This window comes from Macaca nemestrina, chromosome 9, assembly GCF_043159975.1.
Source record: "Macaca nemestrina isolate mMacNem1 chromosome 9, mMacNem.hap1, whole genome shotgun sequence".
Lineage (NCBI taxonomy): Eukaryota > Metazoa > Chordata > Mammalia > Primates > Cercopithecidae > Macaca > Macaca nemestrina.
Window position 1 is genome coordinate 119,775,181 of NC_092133.1, and position 18,043 is coordinate 119,793,223.

General features: G+C 40.0%; 1 protein-coding gene and 1 pseudogene across 18 annotated transcripts in view; both read right to left on the bottom strand.

Moving 5' to 3' along the window:
* LOC139356395 (nucleoporin NUP35 pseudogene) overlaps window positions 1–17,383 on the bottom strand; it is a 30,705-nt pseudogene extending 13,322 nt beyond the window's left edge.
* The window catches only part of LOC105480028 (KIAA1217 ortholog), a 910,528-nt gene that overhangs the window by 385,404 nt on the left and 507,081 nt on the right, over window positions 1–18,043 (bottom strand). The window lies entirely within an intron of this gene.

Consider the following 18,043-nt stretch of genomic DNA (forward strand, 5'->3'; position numbering starts at 1 on the left):
AAGTGCATCCTCTGAGAAACTTGGGAGCCTTGTTAGCTGGTGGAGAACTCTCAAGATGGCACCAGCCTGTCTATGGTCTATGTGGGAATCACCGCCATCCTTGCATTCCATGCAGTGTAAGTACAGTTGGCTTCCTGGCCACTTCTCTCTGCTTTACTCTGCCATTTTTCTCTTACTCTCTTTTCCCCAGGTTAACAAAGCTCAGGAACTGAACTGTTGGTTTGCTCCCTAAGCAGACATCCGCCCAGCCAAAGAGGTACCAGTCTTCCACTCTTGCCAGCACTCTTCCCTTCAATGCAATCTTCCATTGGCTTCAAGAAGGGGTAGGCACGCTTCCTGTCTTCAGGGGAGAGTATCTCCTGTCACAATGAGCATGACATCCATTGAGTGATCTCAGATAGTCCAGAAATATTATTCTCTCTTCTTCTTTTCTTCCTGGGGCACAACTGGTTCTGACAGCAGGACCTTTCCTCCTAGAATCCCTGAGGGAGGTGTCTGCTCCCAATTGTTGGGGGTTATCTTAATTATGTGGGATGCACAAGCCTCTTTATTCTCAGATTTCACCCCCACTTGTCCATTCCAATGGAACAGAAATAGGTCCATTTAATATTCATTTCTACTACTATCTAAGCATCTCCTAAAACACATCCATCAAACCACAAACTTTTTCAGACTGAATTCATTCATCCATTTAACAAATATTTATTGAGTGCCCACTCTACACCAAGAACTATTCTGGGCACTGGAGATGTGGCAGTAACCAGGATAGAGTGGGTTACCTCTCTCAGACAGCTTACACTCTATTGGTGGTGAACTCTTGAAACAAGTATACTAGTAAAATGATTTTAGATAGGGCTACCAAGATAGTAAAATAGGGTGTGGTAGAGAATGCCTGTACGGGAGAGGATGTCACTTAAGATTGGTGGCTAGAGAAAGCTAATCTGAAAAGGTGATCCTTGAACTGAACCTAAGTGATTCCCAGGCAGGGCAAGTACAAAGGCCCTGGGGCAGGAGCCTGTTCGTCTTGTTCAAGGACTTAAACAATAAGCAACTAGATGGCTTTCCTATTCTCATATTAGAAGTTCAATCTCCCAAGAGGTTGTCCCCTGTCCTTAGCTCACTCTAGGCTAGTACAGGAGATGAAGAGCTCACTGTTCATTCCACTGCTAGTCCACTCTACATATGGTGGGCCACTGCAGCTGTCTCTTTAGACTTAGACATTTATATTTTATGTAATTAAACTAATTAATTTTAGAGACAAGGTCTCACTATGTTGCCCCGGCTGGACTCAAACTTCTGGGCAACATAGTGAGTGATCCTTCTACCTCAGGCTCCCAAGTAGCTGGGACTACAGGTACGTGTCACTGTGCCTTGCTTAGACTTAGAGCTTTTAGACAGGATGGAGCCTTTTTCACCCATCTATTTGGGCCATGTGCCTGGAAGTGTCTTTATTAGAAGGCTATTGTAGTTCTGGCCAAATTGCCACCCATGTAAACATCAGCCACTAGGTAATGGGAGAATGAAGCTGGAAGGCTTTCCAAGCCTAATACCTTCCTAATGTGGTTTACAGATGAATTCACTTGCATATATAAAATATGTGTACTACACTTTAAAGCATTATACAAACAACAGTATGTTATTGTGAGGCTTACTTACTAAAATATGAGTGATGAATGGAAAAGAAATAAGCTCCAAGAAAACGCTAGGGTGCCATTTCTCCAGCTGGTTTATTTCTTTAAAATAAGGGAAACTCATTGGAAAATTGCCCATTTTGTAAAACAAAATCACCTTCATAACTTTCATGCCTGAAATGGCATAGTTCTTAACGGCAATTAAGAAATATGAATGAAGAGATGGAATTTGAGAGTTGAGAGACATCCTTGAGGCCATTAATGACAATACTCTCATTTTACAGATGAGATAACAGATGTGCAAAAAGGTTAAGCAGCATTCCAGAGACACAGAACATTTGTAATTGTCAGAACTGAACTTGAATCCGAATCTCTTTACTAGCAGTCTACTAGTCTTGCCACTGTATTGCAATACCTCTAAAAAGTGTTACCTGGTATACATTATATCAAAGGCCAGGGCCAACTGTGTTCTCAGCACAATTAGATGAGAGGTATGGTAGGCAGCCTCCAAGAGGGTGCCCAGTGTTGCCTGCTTCCTGACACTCCCCTTCTACATTGTTCTAGAGTTGGTCTGTATGACCAATAGAATATAACAGAAGTGATTGTTTCTGTGTCGTTTCCAAGATGGGTTGTAAAAGACTGTGGCTGCCATATTGGTCTTTTTCTCTTGGATCATGTCCTCAGGGGAAAGCCAGCTGCTATGTCATGAGATTGCTCAGGCAGCCTTTGGAAAGGCCCACATAGCAAGGAAGTGAGACACTCAGCCAACAGCCAGCAAGAAACTGAGTCTTGCCCACAATCACACAAGAGAGCTTGGAAATAGATCTTTTAGCCTCACACACCTATAGCCCTAGCCAAGAGCTTGACTGCAGTCTCACAAGAGATCCTGAGCTTGAACCACCCAGCTAGTCTGCTCCCAGATTCCTAACACCCAAAAACTGTGAGATAATAAAGGTTTATGATTCATGTTGCTATTCTGGTGGGCAATTTTTTGTGCAGAACAGATAACTAATATAGGCATTGTGCTTTAATTCATTGAAATCATCCTAGGTACCATGTGATGGGCTACATTACTTAATGACAATCTCACCTTCTCATTCCTTGCACAGGGGAGAGACAGGCACCTGCTTGCTCCAGGGCCCGCCTGAACTCAGGCTCTGCCACAGGGATGAAGAAGTTGGAGAATGTTTGTGCCAAATGCCAACAACGCCTCCTCAAGGACAATTCATGAAGGGTGTTAGCCTGTGCTCAACTTCCCTTGGCAAAACTGCAACAAAGGCATGGCAGCAGTTTGATGTTCACAGAGAAGAGTGAACACAAAGCATGGCTTTAGGCAGACTTCCTTTAAACATGCACAGTCTCCTGCTGCTCTCTTACCCGTTCGGAGGACTGGAAATTTCCAGAGGCTGTTCTTTCCCTGCCCTGTTACAAGTTTATACTGGATTCTGTAGAAAGGATTTTTAAAGGTACTTTTGAACCTAAATTTGGTATTTTCTTTACCAGTTCCAGGGCTGTGGACACTTCAAAATACTTGCAGTTTAGGGAGTGGGATTTACTTGTGCTGGTGTGCTTTGGGTCTAGAAAGCATCACCGAGCACCTCAGATATACCTCCTTTGTTTTCCTGGTAGACTGCATCTGTTTCCTTCTTCATTGTTAGGTTTGAGCTCATCAGATTTATAAAGTTTTTCTAAAGTGATTCTATCTAGCTCGTATCATTTCTTATCCATCTACTTTGAACCATTATGCCTCATTCAGGAGAAGAGCTGAGCTTGGTTCTACATTCCTTTTGTCTCTCTGGGTATCCTTCCTGGTTCCCAACATTGAGTCTCAAAGGTAAGGGACATTCAAAGCTTTAACAGTGGAGGCTTAATCAATGTCACCAAATAATGCCAGTGCCTGAGAGGCTGGGGTGGTAAGGAAGGAGTTGAATAATGGTAACGACGTCAGCTCAGCCTAGACTTGAACTTTCTTTATTGTGACTTTGAGTATTGTGTTGTATCTTCTCAACTTTCCTGTGTGGAAAGTAAAACAAAACAAAACAAAATCCATTGTCATACAGTTGGAGACACAGGGACAGAAAAGTCTTATGTGCATTAATGGTATATTTCGGGAAGTAGAGCCCAGTGTTCACAAAGTCAGGGGTGAAGGTTGGGCCAGATTATCCAAAAGGCATGACTAACAATGAGATTATAGGGGATGCCGAAAGGCTCTCTTGCTGTTCTGTCTCTCCTTCCCACAATGCCTGAAACCCACCATTAACATGAATGCCTGTACATTAGAATTACCGTCTTTTGAAATGTGGATGGTCTTAGAAGTGTTAACTTGCCCTCTGTTCTTAACATTTTATGGTGAAGGAGTTTACCAGAACATGTTTCCTCAAGGCTCTGAGAGCATAATAGTTAAATGGAATAGAAGGAGATAAGATCCAGCTAAACTTAAACCACAAGACCTCTCCTGAGTATAGCTATTTCTTTAGGGAGGTAGGGCTGCTCACTCACTCCTTACAAGGACTTGATGTCTGAGGTGAGGTTATTTGCTTTTTGAAAAGTTTACAGGTAGGAAACTAAAAGTTAAGCACTCCCAGAAAGTACAAATAGAATAGCTGAATTTTCAAACAAGAATTTTTAGACTTGTAGGAGCCTAGTCATTAATGCTATTAAATTCAAACACTTGGGGGAATACCACTTTGGTATTTCAATTTTAGCCATAGCAAAGTCAGGAAGTGCAAAAGTTGAAGTTCTCAGGGCAAGAGTAATTCATCCCTGTTACACATTTTTGACAGAATCCTTACAAATCCTAGAAATTTGTGTCTCTAATATACTCAATTTATTCAGCTGCTTTTGCAAAAGAGGACAATACAGTGAGCTCCTTCTGGGTGATATGGTCACACTTTCATCCTCATTACAGGACTCCTGGCATTTAGTTTGAAAGGCTGAGAGGAAAATCCATTTGTAGAACTTTTTTAAAGAGATAGGAGCCAAAACAGAACAGGGAAACTATTGTTTTCCTGTTCTCTATGGAAACACAGCACTCAAGTTTGAAGTAACAAGGTTTTTTTCCAATTGAAAATTGAAATTAAGAAAAAAATACCATTCATATAGCATCCAAAACTTGAAATACTTAAGGATAAATTTCACAAAAAATGTGTACTATGGGTACACCGACGGTATAAAACATGACTGAAAAAGTTAAAGAAGTCCTAAATAAATGGAGAGATATATGCCACATTCTTAGGTTGGAAAAGTTAATATTGCTAAAATATCATTTTTGCCTAAATTGATATATTCCTATAAACATTCCAGAAGGTTTTCTGGTAGAAATTGATAAGATATTACTAAATGCTTGTTAAATGATATTAAAATGCTCATTAATTGGAGAGAACCTAGAATAGCCACAACAATTTTGAAAAAGAAGAGCAAAGTTAGAGAACTAACACTATCTGATATCATGCCTTATGCTTTCATAGTAATCTAGACCGTATGGAATTAACAGAGAAAAGATGGGCAAATAGATCAATGGGACAGACTAGAGAATCCAGAAACATACCCACACTAATATTATATAGACAACTGATTTTTGACAAAGATACAAAGGTAATTCTAGGGGAAAAAATAAGCATTTCAACAAGTAGTTCTAGAACAGTTAGATATCAAAGAAGGAAACAAACTTCAATGGGTATCTTGTACCAGATTAAAAACCCTAATACTATATATATATATATCATAGACCTAAATGTAAAACCTAAAACTTCAAAGCTATTAAAACAAATCCCAGGTATATTTTTATATACTCATTTTTCTTAAGTGAATCCTAGGAGTGGAATTGCTGGATCATATGTCTTTAAATTTTTAAGAAACTACCAAACTGTTGTGCAAAGTGTCTTATTTTATATTGTTTTTTAAATCCTTGACAATGTTTATTATCAAAAAACTTTAGTAGTAGGTTTTTTTTTTAAAGAATGTTGGTTTTAGAATACACCAAGAGGACACTCTGTGACAGGACATACACAAACAAGGATAATGAAAATATTAAATACTATCCAAATTAGAACACCATAATTCAAATTGCTAATTCTAATCTTTGTGTCTTGGTAGAAATAACTATAGTCCCCCTTCATGAAATTCATCCCCACCTTCTCATGAAGACTGTGAAGTCTCAGCACAATGTCAGTTACTTAATTTACAATAATCAATGCTGAGTTTTCTGTGTTGAAGCATGCACTGTTACAGAAAGCACAAAATCCTATTTACAGGGATTTTTAGTTTTCTTCAAAATGTATCTGAAGCATCTTTTAAAGTGCGAGCTAAAAATAGGCTGTATCCTTAATGAAAAAGGCTTTTATCTAAAAGAAATATGAGATAACTATCCAATACTGCAGAAATGGTTATATAACTAACCGAAGGAACCAGCAGCACTCTGCTAACTCTGTTTTAGTGTAGTAACCTCCCTCTTGGTCTTCTACTACCAGCCAAACATGTACTCCATTGCTTTGGATACAAGATTTTCATCTATCAGAAATAACCTGATAATCACTAGTAGCTTTGTATGCTGTAGCAAGAGGTCTCATGGCAGAAATCTAGGACTACTTCCAGGTTGTGTTGGTGTACCTAGAGTTTTGATTGGTGGTGTAAAGGCTAAAGATGGAGATGATAAAGCACGTCTGTCACTGCTTCCCATTACACTTTGGTCAATACATGGTTTTACACCAATCATGATGGATTCTCCAAAAATCCTCCCATCTTTGGTTAAGGCTTTCCAAGCCTGCAGTTTAGACTGATAACGAATATACATTCAATTTCCTGTGTTAGACATCACACTTTTTCAGATATTCCCATACTGTGCAAATGATAATAATATGTAGGAAGCAGAGGCTTGAGGAAACCCAAACACAGTCACCCAAGTGTCATCAAGGTGATCTTCTGAAGTCAAAGATCTCCTTGAGTATAAAAAAGATCCAACTGGGCAGGAGATAATGTCATCTTTCATGGCTTACCGATATTTGCTGGACTAAACATACTTTGCCCTGTTCCAGGAGTAGATGTAACTCCAGCAAGAGGACTCTGCATTATGAAATGTTTGGCTGTCTTATTGAAGTTAAAGGTGTTGATCCAAGTCCCGGGCTAGAAATGTCATCATACATACTTCTAACTGATGGAGCACCACTTTGATCGTTATGAGCTGGTACAACTGGTTGTGGTGGTCACCCACATGCAAGTAAAGGTGATCTCAATTACACTACTCCTACCAAAGGGCCACTAATTCATTGAGGTTGCAGAGTCACCAGAGCTGGCAAATCCCACATTCAAAATCCAGGTAAGAACGGGGCATTAACGCCTGGCTTTGGAGATGAAGCCAGCATCATTGGTTCAGATCCTAACATGGGCACCTGGAGTTCCATGGCAAAGGCTGCCATTGTGTCAGCAACTTCTATTTTATATTCTTAGAAATAGCATATGAGAGTACCAGTTGCTCCACTTCCTCACCAATACTTGGTACAGTCAGTCTTTTTAATTTTAGCCATACTAAGAGTTTTAATCTCATTAATTTGCATTCCCTTAAAAAACAATTATGTTGAACATTTTTTCGTGTGCTAATTTGCCATCCTTGTATCTTCTTTCAGATGTATCTGTACAAATCCCAGGTATACTAGAAGAAAACAGGGGAGAAAATCTTTGTGACCTTGGGTCAAGGAAAGATTTCCTAGATATGATGCCAAAACCAAAATCCATAAAAGAACAAATTGGCTTCATCAAAATGTAAAACTTCTGCTCTCCAAAAGACACTGTTAAGAGAACAAGAAGACAAGCCAGAGACTGGGGGAAATTCTTTGCAAAACACACATCTGATAAAGGACTTGTATCTAGAATATGGAAAGAACTTTCAAATTTCAACAATAAGAAAACAAACAACCCAATAAAGAAGTATACAAGGGGTTTCTATGGATACATCTGAAAGATAAAAGGATGGCAAATTAGCACACAAAATATATTCAACAAAATTGTTCATCAAGGGCATGCAAATTAATGAGACTGTAGCTCTTAGAATGGCTAAAATTAAAAAGACCACTCATATCAAAGGGTGGTAAGGAAGTGGAACAACTGGTACTTTCATATGCTATTGCTAAGAATGTGAAATGGACAAGCACTTTGGACAACAGTTTGGTAGTTTCTTCAAAACTGAAACACATACTATATGATCCAGCAATTCCACTCCTAGGATTTATTCAAGAAAAATGAGTACTTAAAACTGTATTTGAGATGTGCTTTAATCAGGCACATTAAGAGATACCTGTGAAGGAAGTCATTTTACTCACAGTTCCCTAGAAATGGGAGGCATGGCACACAAAGAGGCCATATGAGCAAGCACCAGGTCAGTCCCGAGTAAAGAGAGCCAGGGGAAAACATGAGCCTTTATGTGGTTTCTGCAGGAAGGAATGTGTGAGGCAGGATAAGAAGAATAAATGAGCTTAGGACTGGCTAGTTTGAATAGTTTCAACCAGCTCCAGGGTGTACAGATTGCCTCTAGTTTTCTGGTACTCAGCCCTGGGATGATAGGGCAGGTGGATAGTGGCCCAGAGTGTAAGAGTCTGATCAAAGAGCAGTGGGGGATTCCGGGCTCTGGATTGGTTAGTTTACAAATAAAAGTGATGTTGGCAGGTAAGTCTTGTTACCTTTAGGAACTAGTTTACCCTGGGAGAGGCAGTGTCTCTAAGATCAGTAAGGTTTCAAATGTCAAAATATCAGAAACACATGGTTAATATAGAATTCTATCTCCATACAGAAACTTTATGTGAATGTTCATGTTGGCTTTATTTGCAATAGCCCCAAACGGGAAGCAAACCAAATATACGTCAACAGTTAAATAGATAAACAGATCATGGCATATCCAAATAATAGGCTACCACTCAACAGTAAATAAGAAATGAATTATTAATACACGCAAAAATATAGATGAATCTCAAAATAATTATGCTGGTTGAAAAAGGGAGACAAAAATGGAGTATGTATGATACCATTTACTCTAGAAAATGCAAGCTAATTTCTAGTGACAGAACACAGATCAGCTGATGGCCTGGTGATGAGGTATGAGGGAGAAAAACATTAAAAATTGGTGATGGATTTGTCATCATTTTGACTGTGGTGATAGTTTCATGGTGTATACATATGTTGAGGTTTATCAAATGGGAAAATTTAAATGTGTGCAGTTACTAAAGGTATAAATGTGTGCATTTATACTTCAAATAAGCTATTTCAAACAACTGCTTGTCAAGGGAATATTTTATTTCCCAGTCTCTAAAGTTATCTAATCAGAATAAAGAAAACTCTTAGCTCAACTTCAGGTCACAGAGTGGCCCAAATGTTGCCCAGAGATAGTTGCAAACCCAAATTTTTTTTTTTTTTTTCCAAGACAGAGTCTCACTGTATCGCCCAGGTTAGCATGCAGTGGCTTGATCTTGGCTCACTGCAACTTCCACCTCCCATGTTCAAGCAATTCTCCCTGCCTCAGCCTCCCGAGTAGCTGGGATTACAGGTGCCCAAAACCGAGCCCAGCTAATTTTTGTATTTTTTAGTAGAGACAGGGTTTCATCATGTTAGCCAGGCTGGTCTTGAACTCCTGACCTCAGGTGATCTGCCCACCTCGGCCTCCCAAAGTGCTGGGATTATAGGCGTGAGCCACCGCGCCCAGCCCCCAACATTTTTTGAGAAGCAAATTGGACTCAAAATTAGTAATCTTGGGTCTTGGTTCCAGCTCTGCCATTGATTTGCTGTGTCATTTTAGGCAAATCATTCAATTCCTCCAGACCTCAGTTTTCTTGTGTATAATACGAATATGTGGAACTTAGATGTTCTCTAAGTACTCGTCATTTCGAAACTGTGGATCCAGCACCACTAACTAGGGTTCTGTGGATCTATCCAAGTTGCCCAGCTCAGAGAGTTTCAGATAACCCCTGATCCTATCTCCAATTACTGACAGCCATTTGTCAAGGGCAAAAAGGAAGATTAGGAAAGGAGGCAGGAGCAGGTTAACAGGAATTGTTTGGGAGTGCACTAAGTGTTTTTAAAAAATTATTGTGGTAAAATACACGTACCATAACATTTATCATCATAATCATTTTTAAGCGTACAGTGCAGTGGCATTAAGTACTTTCACCCTGATCTGCAACCATCACCATCACCCATCTCCAGAACTCTTTTTATCTTGCAATACTGGAACTCTGTACACATTAAATACTAACTCCCCATTCCCTTTTCCCCAGACACCTGGCTACCACCCCTCTACTTTCCTTTTTTTTTGACGTGGAGTCTCACTCTGTTGCCCAGGCTGGAGTGCAGTGGCACAATCTCAGCTCACTGCAACCTCTGCCTCCCAGGTTAAAGGAATTCTCCTGCCTCAGCCTCCCAAGTAGCTGGGACTACAGGCACACATAACCATGCCCAGCTAATTTTTGTATTTTTTTAGTAGAAACGGGATTTCACCATGTTGACCAGGATGGTCTCAAACTCCTGACCTCAGGTGATACACTTGCCTCGGCCTCCCAAAGTGCTGGGATTACAGGTGTGAGTCATCATGCCCGGCCTCTCCCCTCTACTTTCTATCTGTATGAATTTGGCTACTCCAGGTACTTCATGTACGCAGCATCACACAATACGCTAAGTGCTTTTATATTATCATATTTAATCCTTCCAATAAGTCAGGAAGTAGAAATTATCCTTTTCATTATTATTATTATTTTTGTTTATTTATTTTTTATTTTTAAAAGGAGTCTCACTCTGTCCCCCAAGCTGGAGTGCAGTGGCGCAATCTCGGCTCACTGCAAGCTCTGCCTCCTGGGTTCACGCCATTCCGTGCCTCAGCCTCCTGAGTAGCTGGCACTACAGGTGCCCACCAACACGCTCAGCTAATTTTTTGTATTTTTAGTAGAGACGGGGTTTCACCATGTTAGCCAGGATGGTCTCGATTTCTTGACCTGGTGATCCACCTGTCTCAGCCTCCCAAAGTGCTGGGATTACAGGCATGAGCCACCACGCCCGGCCTATTATTTTTATTTTCTTTTAGACAGAGTCTTACTCTGTCAGCTAGGTTGGAGTGCAGCAGCGTGATCACAGCTCACTGCAGCCTTGAAATCCTAGGCTCAAGCCATCCTCATACCTCAGCCTCCTGAGAAGCTGGGACACAGGCATGTGTCACCATGTCTGGCTAATTTTTTTTTTTTTAATTATTTTTTGTAGAGACAGAGTCTTACTCTGTTGACCAGATTGGTCTTGAACTCCTGGGCTCAAGTGATCCTCCTGCCTCACCCTCCCAAAGTGCTGAGATTACAGGCATAAACCCGGGGGAATTATCTTTTTAAAAAATACCAAAAAGATGAACAAACTAAGGCTTTGATGGGAAACCATATATCATAAACTAAGAAGTCACTGGCCCAGCAGTGACACATAGGCTAACTGCTTTCAAAGTCCTGAAACTTCTATTACTGTAATTCAATAACAATGCATTTAATGAGAAGGCAGTGATCTAGCAAAGAGATAACAGAAGTTTCAGAACAATATACAGGTCAGTGGAATTCATTCAACTCTCAGCCTTGACTGGATTATAATAGGCTACTTAAAACCTTAGTGGCTCAGTCTCCGGCTCTCTATAAATTATGTGTATGTGTACGTTATTAAGAACGAAGTTACACAAGGTACCTTCTTAAAACCAAGGTGAAATAAAAATGAGTTAGATCAAATATGTAAAGCTCCAAGTGCCTTCTGAAAGACATATGGTACCATGTAACCACAGAACATGTTTTTATTACTTCCAATATTTAGAGTTAAATGTCTCTCGAAAACACAGAATAAGATTCCAGACAGACATAACCACAAGTGGTGTTCTTACCCTCAAAAGTATAAACTAACCCTTCCCGGCTGCTGTCTCAGCTGTTGGTGAATCCTAGGGTGTAGGAATTTGCAACCCTTAATGTTATAGGAAGGGATGTTTGCTTCCAAGACCAGCTGTAGCCAATCAACCCAGGAGCGAAACAGACAACCCCACAGTCAGACTTCATGGTAAAAAGGATAGAAGTCCTGTGATGGGCAAACTGACCTAAGGCTAGTAGTTCATGAATTTAACAGTAGGCTGTAAAGCTGGAGAACAGAGGATTTGTACCCAGCAGGCACTGTTCTGAATAGGTTCTTCTTGTAGACTTTCTAGGATTTTGTTGCATACAAGACTGTTATTACATTTATTCTTAACTTCAGAATGAGTGGATTTTGTTGCTCTTCTTTATTAGTCATTTGAGACTTATGTATTCCTTATTAAAGCAAGCATTCCACCATATCTAGGAGCAGATTGTTTTTAGTAAGAAAAAAAATTCAACCTTCGAGTTTTCCCTTTATAGTGAAAGATTTAGTGTTGCTTTTAAAATAAATCAGCACAATCTTTCTTTACAAAGACTTTTTTTTTTTTTTTAAGGGAACAGAAAGTACAAGATAGTAAAGTTTATTTAAGTGTTAGACAATGGATAGAAAAGATGTAATATGTTCTGCCCTATTTAGTCCAAAGAGAGAATTACTGGATATAGAGGGAGATTTAGAAATCTCACAGAAGTAGCATAATCTCTGCTTTGTCAAGACCATCATCACACTTAAAGCCACTGCCTCTTTCTGTGTACTTCATGCATAAAGAGATAAAATGCTATTTCACAAAGTAAGAATATTTTGTAATTCATTAACTTTCAGTTTGGACACATAACAAATATTTTACATACTGATTCGCACGGAAAGGTTTTTAAAAGGCTAAGTACTTAGCCAGTAAATGAGAAGGAAAGGGAATGGAGATGAAACAGGCGCTCATTCTGTATCTGTGGGTATTTACTACAATAAGAACATTTTATTTTTATAGCACGTTGCTACCATTTGCAATCTGGGCATTTACAGCAAATGTAGACTAGTCAAACCAGAGTTTAAAATACATAAAACCACATCAGGAAAAAATCATACGCTCGCTGCATGAATACTAAATGCTGAGCTACAGAAAAAGAGAGAGGTTATTGCCCATATCTAAGAACCAAAGCATTCTTAAGATAGTGGAGGCTAAAAACAAGGAGAGAGCCATGCAGGGAGGGAGGGAGGAGGGAAGGGAGGAAGGAAAACTAGAATGTTAGTTAGGTCTGACCTATGGTCACAAAACTTAACTACTCTGGTTAACAGCAAGAAACTTACCTTTGGATATTCAAACATGAAACCTAAATGGTTGGGAAGAGTGTGGATAGAGCATAGATAGGATTTGGAATCAGATGAGATTAATATCATAGCTCTATCCTAACTAGCTGTGTGATTTTGGGTAAACCACTCATCCCATCTGGCCCTCAGTTCTCTAAACTATAAAATGAGGGCATTGGTTAAATCCTCCCCCTAAGTCTATGTAGCTGTGAAAGGCTACGATTCTCTAATAAAGTAACACGAAGAACCAGTGGTGCATCTAGCAAGGGGACTTCCATGTTAACACTCAGCACAATTCGGGGAGGGATTTCAGCAGGGAGGAAGATGGCCAACTCTTTCTTGAGCTAAGAGAGCATTCTTTCTCCAGAGAGACCTCAAGTCCTTCTGAATTCTTACAAATCAACTCTGAAGTACACACCGTGTATGGTGTGGCTGGAACATCCTTCTTCTAGCACCTATCATAGAACCTTGAACCAAGCCTGATGCATGATAGATATTCAATGAATGAACTCCAGGAAAATCTCTCCTCTGGTCAGATTCTTTGCCTGCCCAGCATAAGAGCCCGTGGGTTAGTTTCTTAGTCTCTTAATGCCTCAGTCTCCTTATCCTTAATCACGACAGTGGCTAACTCTAAATCTTTAAAATAAAGATTCAATAAGATAAAATATGTGAAATTCAGTCCAAGCAGCCCAACTACTATGAAATGAAGCATGTGATATCTGGCTTTAATAAGTTCTTCCCCAACCTTCCACAACCAAAAAGTAAATGAACAATAGGAGAAGCATACATTCCTATACTTAATTCGCAGCAATTGGCTCAGATGCGCCTCCCGCCCCAGACTCTACCATCCTTCCCTGCTCAGCTCCTAGCACACCTGGCCTCTGTTCCTCCAGCTTTGTCTCCCAGAACGCGAGTCAAATTTCAGCTTCTCTAGGCCCCTAAGTCTCACTCTCAGGCGTATCCTACTCCTGGCCACTTTGGATAACATGCCCTTCCATTTCAGGTGTGAACTGGAATTTTCAAGGATGACATCCAGGAGCATGTTGCCTCAGTACCCCCTGGAGAAGGATAACTAACCCTCTTCAGTTCCAGTGATCGAGACTGTCATGGGAAAATTATGCTCTTCAATGAACTTCAGCTCTGTCAGATAATTCAGCTACTGAGAATGAAGCCACACAGAAGCTAGAGATGGCGGGAGGAGGGGAGATTCCTAATGAGGACTTCAGGGATTCCGGAAACAGCCATGCCTGATGCTGATGTGTCCTTGGCTATTTTACTGCATATCCAATTGATTATCTATAACCTGCTTCACCAAGCCAATTTATTTTGATTTCTGGCCTGACAAGTGAGAGCTCTAATACTTAAACTCTATCGGGACAATTGAAATAATAGAAGGGAGGGAGGGAATGGTAGGCTTGGAAATCAGGACTCCTCCAGGATGGCTTCAAAACAAACACTTCTGCTCCTGCAGACCTTCTCTGGTGCGGCCAACACTCCACAGTGAGACAGAATCAGACCAGTCTCTGGAGGTATGAAGGTAAGATGATCATTCTCTTAAACGGATTCTCAATGATGGGCCTCTTTTTAAATATGGACGCACTGGTGACAAGGTCTTACTGCCTTCTAACAAGCCAGGTAGAGTGCCTCACACCTGTAATCACAGCACTTTAGGAGGTGGAGGTGAGCAGATCATGAGGTCATGAGTTCAAGACCAGCCTGGCCAACATGGTGAAAACCCATCTCTACTAAAAATACAAAATTATGCAGGCATGGTGGCGTGCGCCTGTATTTCCAGCTACTCGGGAGGCTGAGGCAGGAGAATCACTTGAACCCAGGAGGCAGAGGTTGCAGTAAGCTGAGATCACACCATTGCACTCCAGCCTGGGCAACAAAAGTTTAACTCCGTCTCAAAAAAAGAAAAAGAAAAAAGAAAAATACAGAACATCTTTTAGTTCTGTTTTAAGCTTTATTGTTTTTCCTTTCACATCTGGCACAATTTTATATCATTTTATTATCTTCTGGTTCTTACTGCTTCTTTTTTAAAAGAAAAAACCTTGCTATATAATAGTTGCACTTATTTTGGGGTATTGTGATGTTTTGATATATGTATACAATGTGTAAGGACTAAATCAGGGTAACTGGGATATGCATCACCTCAAGTATTTATCTCTTTTGTGTTGGGAACATCACAAATATTTCTTCTAGCTATTTTGAAATATACATAAATTATTTACTATAACTTCTCTTCTGTACTATTACTAGATCTTATTCCTTCTAGCTAACTGTATTTGTGCACTCCTTAACTTCTCATCATCCTTCTCCCATTTTTAGTTTTATTAAAAATAAAAATTTGTCTAAAATTTTTTTCTTATTTCTAGACACTTCAGATGCATACAAACAACATTCAGTGTTCGTTTATGAACAAGCTGCCTCTATTTTCTTACATTAAAAAATAAAATAGGGCCAGTCATGGAAACTCAAGCCTGTAATCCCAACACTTTGGGAGGCTGAGGTGGGTGAATCCCTTGAGGTCAGGAGTTCAAGACCAGCCTGGTCAACGTGGGTGAAACCCGTCTCTACTGAAAGTACAAAAAAAATTAGCCGGGCATGGTGGCAAACACCTGTAATCCCAGCTACTTGGGAGGCTGAGGCAGGAGAATTGCTTAAACCCAGGAGGCAGAGGTTACAGTGAGCAGAGATCGTGCCACTGCATTCCGGCCTGGGTGACAGAGTGAGATTCTGCCTTAAAAAAAACAAATACTGTTCTTGAGGAGGAAAAAAAATTGGTAATATTATACTCTTTTATAAACTGTCAGTTCTATCAAATAATTCATATCATATTTACGTAAAATTCAGGAAACTTTAACTATGATTTCATAGGGAGTGGGATATCGGGAAGTAAGCAGAGGCCAGGCCAACACCAAGATTCTCATCTCAACACAGAATGAGCTTATCTGTTGTCAACAAAGAGTAAAAAACTTACAGAAGTTTCCATATCATTTTAAGATATGTAACATGGATTAAGATCTGAGGGTCAGGAACGAATACTGTATAGAAACAGAAACATATATTCAGATTAAAAAATAATATACATCTATCTTTCCCCGAAACAATTAAAGATGTGTGTTAGTCCATTTTGCATTGCTATAAAGGAATACTTGAGACTGGGTAATTTGTAAAAAAAACAGAGGGCTTATTTGGGTCATGGTTCTGCAAGCTGTACAAGCATGGCACCAGTATCCGTCCAGCTTCTTGTGAGGCCTCAGGAAGCTTACAATCAAGGTGGAAGGCATATCACATGATGACAGAGGGAGCAAGAAGAGAGTGAGGGGGCAGTGTCAAGCTCCCTTGAACAACCAACTCTTGCAGGAACTTACAGTGAGAACTCAATCAATCATTACCACGGAAATAGCGCCAAACCATTCATGAGGGATCCACCCTCATGACCCAAACACCAGGCCCCACCTCCAACATTGGGGGCTACATTTCAATATGAGATTTGGAGGGAACAAACATTCAAACCATATCAATAATAAGTAAATGGAAAAAAACCACTAAGCTTAACTTTAGGTTTTTTTTTTTTTTTTCTTAGCTTTACAAAACTGTATCTTTCTATTTACATGTAAAAGATGAGCATCAGAAGTAGCAATTCTTCTACATAATACTACATAAGTGTTCTATAAAACTCAGTTCAATTTGTGCAAGAAAAATTTTAAATCTATTCATAGTAATGAATGCAGTACTTAAGAATGCAAAATAGTTTCAGTAATTTAAAACCAAGAAAAAAAAAGTCTCCTTTAGGGATAAATATCCATATATGGCTTTTATTCAAAGGCAACTTATTTTTAGAAAACAGGAGAAAAAAACCTTTTGCCTCTTTTGGACTTGTATGCTCAAAAGTGACCATACTTAAAACAAAATTCTAACCTTATATTTTAAAAAGCAGTGGTCTGGTAATACATGCACTAAGTATAATAGCTTTTATTTTGAATTTTCTAAAGTACATAATTGAAAATGTGAATCTAGGTACAGAGTAGAAAGCTCATTTTTCTTTTCTTTTCTTTTTCTTTTCTTTTCTTTTTTTTTGAGACAGAATATCACTTTGTTGTCCAGGCTGGAGTGCAGTGGAATGATCTTGGCTCACTGCAACCTCTGCCTCCCAGGTTCAAGCGATTCTCCTGCCTCAGCCTCCTGAGTAGCTGGGATTACAAGCACATGCCATCATGCCTGGCTAAATTTTGTATATTTAGTGGAGATGGGGTTTCGTCATGTTGACCAGGCTGGTCTCAAACTCCTGACCTCAGATGATTCGCCCGCCTCAGCCTCCCAAAGTGTTGGGATTACAGGCATGAGCCACCGTGCCTGGCCAAAAGTTTATTTTTCAAATTACTAAATGATTTTACTCAGCACACATTTCTGACATTGTGGCTATTTTACCACAATTTAGACATAGCACATCTGTTGGACAATCTACTCTCTAAAACTCAGATATATTAACTGGCTTCTTCAAAGAATTCTCAAAGTGGTGCTTTCAAGGTTAGGAGAGGCTCTCTCTCCTATGAAACAAAATGTGTTTAGGGAAATAAAGAGAATCTACTCTTCACTCTCCCTTGTCCCCACTGAACTGCAAAAATAAAAATATTACATTTTCAAACTGTCAAAAGAAAATAAGAGGACTTCTTTGATGTCTGCAATGAAAACATGGTAGAAAAGAGCAACGTGTTCTGTATTTATCAACCAGCAGACGCTATTACCCACAGCATTCCAGATTCACAGAGAAAGGGTAATTAAAACTGCAAATCCTGGGGCCTCACCAAATCATTTGAATTTTGAATTGGAATCAGAATCTCTGGGAACTTTTTTTTTTTTTTTTTGAGACGGAGTCTCTGTCGCCCAGGCTGGAGTGCAGTGGCGCGATCTCCACTCACTGCAAGCTCCGCCCACTGCAAGCTCCGCCGCCTCCCGGGTTAACGCTATTCTCCTGCCTCAGCCTCCCTAGAAGCTGGGACTACAGGTGCCGGTCACCACGCCCGGCTAATTTTTTTATATTTTCAGTAGAGGCGGGGTTTCACCGTGTTCCCCAGGATGGTCTCGATCTCCTGACCTCGTGATCCGCCTGCCTTGGCCTCCCAAAGCACTGGGATTACAGGCGTGAGCCACCGCGCCCGGCCACTTTTTTTTTTTTCTTTTTTAACAAAAACAAAAAC